The sequence below is a fragment of the Numenius arquata genome, chromosome 7, assembly GCF_964106895.1.
Source record: "Numenius arquata chromosome 7, bNumArq3.hap1.1, whole genome shotgun sequence".
NCBI classification, from domain to species: Eukaryota; Metazoa; Chordata; class Aves; order Charadriiformes; family Scolopacidae; genus Numenius; species Numenius arquata.
The window spans coordinates 55,952,455-55,961,876 of NC_133582.1; positions in this window are offsets into that span (position 1 = coordinate 55,952,455).

Below are 9,422 nucleotides of genomic sequence, written 5' to 3' on the forward strand. Positions count from 1 at the left end.
ATTTGTAGGATGTTAGTAAAGTACATAGAATCCTTTGCAGACTCATTGCTTTAGTTGGTGTTGCAGGGGGCATGTAATTCTTAAGTAATCAGGGACCGAAGCAAGAACTAGTGCAGAGCGCAATCTAGACACTTATATTAAAATACTTCTAGGGCCTTTGAATGAAAGAATACTATTTCTGCCTGTATCTTCATGATATTTTCACAACCGAACTTTGCATAGCCAGCCCATTGGAAACACCTGGGAGTTGTAGATGACCACCATGGCTGCTTTTTTTGTAGAAAGTGAGAAATCAGAGAATTGACTAGCCCTGCAGTCTGGGGACAGGCATAGGGGTGGAGTAATAGTAGAAGTGGAAAAAAGAGAGAATAAAAATGGCTAGAAATGCTGGGAATGGTATGGGCTTTTTTCCTGGACATGTCTAAGCATAATATTACAGCACATTTCACAGCCAGCCAGTGACTGCATGCACTAGCTGTAGTCTCTAGGAAGGGATTACTTTTTTCATACATCATTTAGAATTAATTGTAGTGATTCTGCAAAGTCAGTACATACCCTGGATGCAAGATTAGGAGAAACTGTTTTTGTTTCAAAGTCTTTTGATGTTTCTGTTTTGAAGTATTTCATTTTTCCTTAGACAGCACACAGACCGGCCAATGATATGCAATACACTCCCTTCTCTTTTGGAAAATAGAACTTTGTCAAATGAATTTAAATCTTTGACAGTATCATGACAATACACACACATGCCTACACACTTCATACTGGAAGGCTAAATGAAGTTCAAGGTTTGTAGGCATTATCGAATCAGAGTTATAGAGGAAGGCAAGCATATACATTTAAAGTATGAGAATCTGTATTCAGAACTCAGAAATAAAACAGCCATTTATGTTTTGAGAGAATTACATATATGTGGGTGAATCCTCACAGAGAAGTTCTCCTCATCTCCTGAGTAGTGAGAAACACTATATGTTCCTTGATGAGACAGTAGCGACTAAAAGAGTTTGTCATGTGTCCCACTCAAGTGGGCATCCCATACACATCCCATGCTACCACATAAGGCACTAGCACAGCGGTAAGGTCTGGTTTCCTGGGCACTCTGAATAAAGCAAAAACTTGTAGTTCGAAGAACATTTACAATATTTTGGAGAAGTCTAAGTCAGGCTCGTAGTCTGAGTTTGACAGTTGCAAAGAAATTATATTGCACATAGGTCAGTTTTGGGTAACTGCTTATGACTTTTCAAAATATTTATGAGCAATCAAATGTTATTTTCAATAAAAATATCAGTATTATGATTCAGAATCATTGTTTAAGATTTTATAATTACATGCTCATAGTCATGGTATTTCACTACAGGGGAAAAGTCTTCAAAATGTTTCATCAGTGTTTAATTGTACTACAGTAATCCAATGCCTCTCAACACTTTTCAGACTGAAGGTAATTTCATATCACATTAAACTGTTCATTAAAAATTCTAACACAATTTTGAAGGATCTGATTACAATAATTTTTCATTTGTTTCTGGCATGCTCTGGTCTCATAATTGGAAATACTAGCAGATGGATTGTCCCAAAAATATGGTTCATACTTCATAGTTCATGATTTATTAAGTGTGCCAATCAGAATATTTTGATAACATTCATTATGTCAATGCCAGTGGAAAACCACAATAGAAAACCTTGAAATCTAGAGAAAATATTATTTAAATTACACAGAGTTTTCTGTTTGGGCATGGCTTTTTGTTTGCTTGCATCTCTGTCATGCATTTAAGTAGTCTATCAATTAATTTTGTTTTGCTTAAAACGACATCATTTCAGCCTTTCTTGCAATATTTAGTTCATAAAAGCCAGACACGAACATGTGAGCTTTAGAGTATCTTCTTCTGTTATGAATGTGTATAAGGAACTTTGCAAGTCGTATATTACTGTCCTCATGTTAGAAATGGGAAAACTAAGGCAATGAGATATGAGATAGGAAATGGTCTTCTAAGGCGTAATAATTCCTTTTGCATTACAACCATTCTTTTTGAGCTACAGAAGATGAATGATGTTCAGGAAACCAGTTATGGATTTTATTATTAACACAGATATTTGCAAGACCTTCCTTTCTGACACTCAAAGTTGGAAGTGAAGAAGCAGATTAAAGGGAAAAACAAACAGTAGTAGTTCATTGTGCCTTTTAGTAGCTGCAAGGGTATTTTGGAGGGAAGGAAGGATGCCTTTTGTCTGCATCTGAAGTGAAGAGATGATATGTGTGGGTTGGTGGTAGAAGATTTCAAGAAGACTTCTGAGTGTGCAAGGAATGTTGAGAAATTTGAGCGTAGCATAAAGGACGTTGGAGACTCTCAGTGCTCAGAACTCAGCTCAGCCTAGCATCTCATGGCAATTTGAGTCCTAGTAAAAGGCCAGTCCCAGCCCCAGACTCAGCTCTGCCAAGTTTTAAAGACCCAAAACATGGGAATACTTGGTCATGTTCTTCCTTGTTACCTATGTCCACGTACTGATCTAGCTACAACCTGCTTTTAAAGCAATCTTAGTGTGCAGTCTGAGTTATTGATTTATGAACGGTATTTAGTTCATGTGTTTTCACTCTCACTGCCAATGTTAAAGAAGATATAGTACTTCTTTCTTTGTTGTGGCTACCATATTTCCACTGTGATTGTAATAGCATATATTTCTGTAGGGTTTTTCTGCATTTACTTTTCTTAGGGTCTCAAATGTCATCATGTTTTTCTGTTAACGTGAGCAAGATTCAAAAGGTGTTAGAATCTGTGTTTGTGTGCGTGTGCATGGGGAGGTAGGATGAGTTAAGATTTACAGGTAGTTAAGAAGGAGAAGTGTTACTGTAACAATCGGTACTTAGTAGCTTCTGGCTGTACACTGTCCTTATGGCTTAACACTACACATCTTTCTCCTTCTCATACTTTACTATACACTTTTATATGTGGTGGATGCTCTAGATAAAAATGCTGTGTGTATGGTGTATGGTTCCTAAAGTGGCTGTCATCCATAAAGGTATGTACCCGAGCCACCCACTGTTGGAAGCTGTGAGCAGATCCTGGCGAATATGCTTTCTCTCCTCTTACATGCTTTACTAATGATCCACTTTTGTCTACTGTGAAAGACTGGCCACCCGTCTAAATGGACCTGTAGCCTGTTCAAATATGGTTGGTCTTATATTCTTTTGAACACATGTCAAAAGATCTTGAAGTTTATGTTTAAAGGGTTTGAGATGTACTGCCCAGAAGTGACAAACAGCCCAAGAATTGTGTAAATTGCTCAGAAAAAAGCTCCCAACAGCCCCATTAGGATATATGTGATCTTCTCACAGAGACAAGTTGTGGGAATTAAAATAAAGTGTTATTCAACATTGAAACAATTCATTATAAATTATTCACTTACGCCAAGCATACATTTTCTACCTTGAGGATAGTACAGCAAGTTGCCAAGCTCCAGCAAAATCAAAGGTACTCTAAACAGCAAAGAAGTTGTTGGTCCTTTTTTGTTGTGATATGTTTCCTGAAGGTTATGGAACCTATCTTGCTTCCTGTTAATAATTCTAATAATTGTACAAGGAGTAGCAAAAATAAGTTAAGGAAACAGAGAAAATACTAATTACAATTCTCTTAAGTATGTATACTATTCAGTAGGGGATCATCAGACTCTGGTTACTTTGGGGAGATGTAATATTAATTTAATTTTATCAAGGCACAACTCTCTTCCAAGACCACACAGCAAGTTAGTGGAAGATCTGAGACAGAATCTGTGAGTGTTGGCTCCTAACTGTGTTCAGACTAAGGTGTTTGACTTCCCTTTACCCTGACAGTGGCAGAACACCACTGTCTCAGATACAAAGAACTATTGCATCTTCCCTACAGGATTCCAGTATATTTTTCTCACCTTTGGCACCACAGTAACAAACAGATTTGTTAAACTGAACACAGCAAAGTTCAACAGCGATCAGAGTTACTGGCAGGAGATCATAATGTAAGCATCTGATTTATAAATAGCTGAGAAAGTTTATCTCTCTGGATTTACAAAAACATGCTGTCATGAAAACAGATTGCTGCTATTGTAAATACCATGGAGCACCACATACGTGAAGTTAAAGCTGAATTTGTCTTGTGATTATCTAGCTGCTTGCAGTCTCCCCTCTCCAAAGCCTCTGCATCTGAACAGCACCCAGGATTTATAAAACAAAATAACAAAAGGTCCTGAGAACAATTGTGCAGAGATATACTGTAGGCTTTCAGTAGACCCAGTGGAGTAACAAATGTCTCTGCATCCTGCTTTACTCTCATGAATCCTTTAGTATCTATTTTCCTTCCCCTCTGGCTGTTGGATGCAATTAGTTCATCTGAAATTGCATGCCAAAAGGCCCTGTTTAATGGCTTGCAGTATATAATCTTATATTGTTCTGGCTTTGAAATTTCTCCTTCACATATGCAGCAAACAGCAATGGAGATTGTATTATTCTTTGTGATCTGATAAGCCTCAGAATCTGTATGTAAGGATTTTTAAGTCATAAACATAATTCTATCTAGAGAAATGCAACCTCAAAGCTGTCTTTCAGTTTTCCTATGCACAAAAGCTAAATTTTGTTTTAGGAATCACTTGCTACAACATAACAGAGAGTTTGTTCTTCTGCTATCCAACCCTTCACCTTTAATTAACATGACAAAGAGGACTGGGGAATTTGCACTTCCAATTCCAGTAACCTTTCAGTTCCTATAACCATGGGGGCAGGATTCACCCGATAAAATCTAGAAACATAGTGATTATTAAATCCAGTGTTTTGAATGCTTTTTACAAACACTGCAGGCAAAATTGGGATGTCAAACAAGTCGAAATACTAAATGGCACAAGAGAAGAGAACGGTGGTCCTTTACCCTGCTCTTTTTACTCTGCTTCATGCCATTTCCTTCCCTGAAAATTTACACTCCTAAATTCTGATTTGACATATAAGGTAAGAACGTCATGCTTTATTTTGAAAATCAGACTTCTTTATTCTGTCAGAAGGACTCAGGAAAACTGACTAATATCTTCTTTCTTTGATCACAGCCATGCCCAGGAAAAATACAAGACCAGAAGGTTTCCCCTTCCTCCTGAGCCCGAGGCAAGAGCAAATAGTTCTGCTTTCCTAGTAACAGATATTCCGATTGGAGAGCGATTTCAGAACTTCATGTCTTTTTGCTAGTTTATTTGCTGATTAAAGAGTTTTAGAATGTGGTTTTAGTCTCTTCTGTTATCTAACAGGTGGCGGCTAGAATTCAAATTAAAAAAAAAAAAAAGGCAAAAATTACTGAAAGCCTTTGGCCAAAATCAGAGCTTAATCAGAACCAGAATCCCTTCTGACTCCTCCATCGCTGATTCATACAGTAGTAAAGGATACTGCCTTCAATTAACTGCAATCATCATTTATATCATATCACTTACAATTGAGTTAACTCATTAGAAGTAATGGATTACAGCATGAACTTCACAAAGGATAAATATCTCATCTCATGTAACAATGCAGAGGTGAAGTAAAAGCCTTTAGTGCAACGATGCAGATGCCCAACAGCTAACTGTGTGTGGTGAAGACATGCACTGCTCATGCCCATTCATGGTCTCTGAGAAACATGTTTCTCCAAGAGTAATCAGAGCATGGGGATGTCCTAGGGGATGTCTTTTCACAACTGCAGCACCTTGTGTGGCTCTGCTTGACATCATTGCCCAACATCATCTCAGGAAAGGAAATTGCCTGAACTTTTTTGAGTCTGTTGATTGAGCTGTTTATTTCCTAAACATTATCAGATTTTGAAAGATTTGTTTTGGCAAATAATGACTTTTCCTGTTTTCCTGCTGAGTAAAGTTATGCTGGCTCAAATTACTTGTCAAAGATTTATTTTTCAGTAGATGTTAACTATCAAGTCCTTATTCCTTTCTTCTTTCACTATGCATTCAACAAAATCAGCTGACACTGAAGGTTTACACCAGGTCTGCTGTATCATGTTTCCAATTTATTTTCAAAACTCCTTTGAGTAGGTCCTATTGAAGAATAGATGCAGCCTTCTTTGGAATCAGTTCCCTGCTACAAGCTCCTGGCAGGCAGCACTAAATCCACTTCCCTGGAGTAAGCCCACCCCGGTACCTTGCTTTAGCCTCTATCTGCTCTGTAGGCTGCCTTCTTTCCATCCCTTTCCTGCAGCATGTACCTTCCAGGGGCAAGACTTGAAAGGGCATCTGTGTCTTATATGGGTTAGGTAGGATGCAAAACCACCAGCTTTGGTATTTGGGCTAACTTTAGATGAAGGTAGAGAGCACCAGACTCTCCAACTCTCGGGACACGTGCAAAAATAATGGCTTTCTTATAAATTTGAGCTATGGCCTCTTTACACTGCCCTAGTAGAATGTAAAGAGTCTCAAAACTAAGCTAAATACAGTGCCAGTTTTCAGAGTTTGCCCTTTCCTAGCAATGTTAATGTGAAGGAGCCTGGATGGAGAAAGCTACAACTCCCTGTACCAGGCAGTGTTTGCTATAAAGTTCTGGTTTCCTGCTGGGGCAGAGCCACAAAGCTGTCTTGATCTGTTCTGTGTGCAGAGAGAGAAGGAGAAACTGTGGTCCTGGGGGGCTCAGGGCAAGAGGAAGCCTGAAGCTGTACTTGCCTCAGTATTGGCACCTCAGGAGTATCTGGGATGGATGGAGGTTTGAAGCCCTCCATGCTGCAGGTGAGCATGGTCAGGAGAGCTTCTTTAAGGGTGAACTGAAGGTGGTCCCTGAGCCAGAAGCAAGGGCACTTTTACAAGAGAAGAATTGCAGCTCTTTTAGCTTCAGGTCTTTGGATCATCCTGCCACACATGGTAGGCATAGCTAGTAGATATTCTCTTTTTAAATTATTTCTGCTTAGACCCTTTTTGTCAAACAATCCTGATGCCCGTCATCTATTGAATGGACATAGATGAGCTTGGTGGTCCCATATCAGGAATCCTTCACAAACTTAGCCCTTCAAAAACAAAATACACTGTTTAACAGTGAATGCATTTCCTCCTCTGGTTTATAATCCTTATTCTGTCTCACTTGCAAATCATTCCCATCTTAATTTAGCAGCTGTTAGTTTGGCATTTGTATTTCAAGGAATATTAGCACTATGAAACTCTGGCCACAAGATTCAGGAAGCTCAAAACACAAGAAGTGTTTTGACAGGGTAAATGGCAGTGTTTATCAGTCCTAAAAAGTGCTAGAACCACTGAAGACACTTGTAAGAACAGCACACACCTTGTTTCTTGCACACTTATTAAGTTTACTAAGTACAGCTAGGTTGTAGCTAAGGCTAATTTCATCAACTCTTTCCCAAAGCCTTCGGCTGTGCTGGTGAGTGAGTGAATTGCAGAGGTAAGTGCCAGGACGGCTCACGATGCGCTAGGATCTGCAGGAAGCACCTTGCCACAGGGAGGGGTTCACTGTAGATGATGGGCAAGCTCAGGTTGTGTGGAAACTGCTGGAAATGCAATGACAGACTAAACTGAGAGGGCCAACAGGACAGAGCCAGTAGACTACTTAACTGAGTCGCCCCAGCGGTTAAATGATAATCAGATAAATGACTCCACATGCCACAGTGCTGCTTCTTCTGAAGTCATAGCCAAATGGAACTCTCCCACCATGCTTTCTAGAGGGTGACAATCATGATGACCACAGCAATAATTCAAATATGTTTCACCTTAGTCAGACCTCATGTTAGCGGGAGGAAGAAACTATTTTATCTTTAACTTCATTTGATTACATTACATAGTGTGATCTTGTTTGAACTGCACCTTTTTCCCATGGGAAACAAGCCTTGATCTTCATTATCCTGGTATGTTTCTTCTTAGATATTCTTTTCTTTTCACACCTTTGTCATGATAAATGCTATTGAGTTTTGCTATCCTTTCCATAAAGTACTGGAAGTATGTTCTCATTTCTGCCTGAGACTGGGAGATAGCACGAAGTCAGAAGCAAACTCCTCAACTACTCTAAGCTGAAATTGCTCACTTACAGACTCTTTGATCCTAATTTTCTACTTCTAGTTTTTACCTGAATGAAGAATCAAAATCTCCATTCTCACTCATTCCCAAACCATTTGTACCAGAGAAGAGGGACAGGAAATCTTGAGTTTTCTTATCTCATAATTATTAGTCACTAACCCTAACTGGATAAAAACCCAGAGGATGGTTTCTATAACTACAACTTTTGTCCAGCGATAACAGTGGAGCAAGCAACACTCTTCCAAAGTCCAGGCAGTTGTATTCCAAAAAACAGACCAGATGGGAAATGAAAAACATCATGGCAGAGATCTTTTTCCTGGGAGGATGAAGTTAAATTTGTCCAGTTGCAGGAAAAAGAAACAACAGACAGTTTATTTATATAAAGAGATAACAAAAAACTGTGATTAACATTTTTTTGTGTGTGTGCATTTCAGTAGCTGCACAACACCACAAATTAGAGACCAACTCCTTAATGTGTTGTTTTAGATGTACTGTTTTCTCTATGGCCACTGCTATTGTACAGTGTTATCTGGAGCACAAGTCGAGTGGTTCGCAGTTCATTAATCCAATAAAATTAGTCAGCATGTTCCACTGACATTGTGTATGGTTAGCATGTCAATTGTGTCTCTTCAATTCAGCATACCTTTCCAAAAAGGCATTTCCTAATCCCTAGGCTATAATCTCATTAGCACTGCCTGATTCTAGCCAAATAAATAGAAGTAAAGACTGATTGCCTGGTCAAAGCACTGTAGCTCAACTCATGAGCTAAGGGTTTCAATTATTAATTTACCTCAGTGAAAATATATTGATTTACATCAGCTGGCAGCAGGTCGTGGAAGTTCTTATAGTCTAAGGTCTATATTACATTACACCAGAGCTGGCTCTATTACTAGTAGCAGTGGAAGACTGCATGGGCTAATTTTATGCAGGAAAAGCCAAGTCTGATAATTAAAGTACACCAAGTTCTGTTTGTATACCCAGGCAAGCTCATCAAAATTGAGCTTGTATATTTTGGTGCAACACTGCAGTGAAGTACACAGTCCAATTTTGCCTTGGTAAGTGTGAATATAGTCCTCTTGAAAGCAAGAAGTTAATCACACTGGCAGGAGAACCATGCAATACCCAACCTCCCTAAAGTCTAGACCTCCAGTCTGAATCTCAAGCACACTGAGGTACCCTTGTGCTTCTCTGTCCTTGCAGAGCTATGCTAATTCCTGCTTGGCAAGTCACTGGAGGAGTGGGTAGAGGAATCCTCTATTTTTAAATCATTACAGAAGAAGTTGGTCCAAATGCTACAGTGCTACTGTATTCATGATATAATAGAGTGGTTTTAAAGCTACGCCTTGCAACTGAAGGAGTGTGCCTTGGGTTTTCTCATGCACAACTCGTTCTTGGGCTCTGGCTCATCTTCCTAGAGC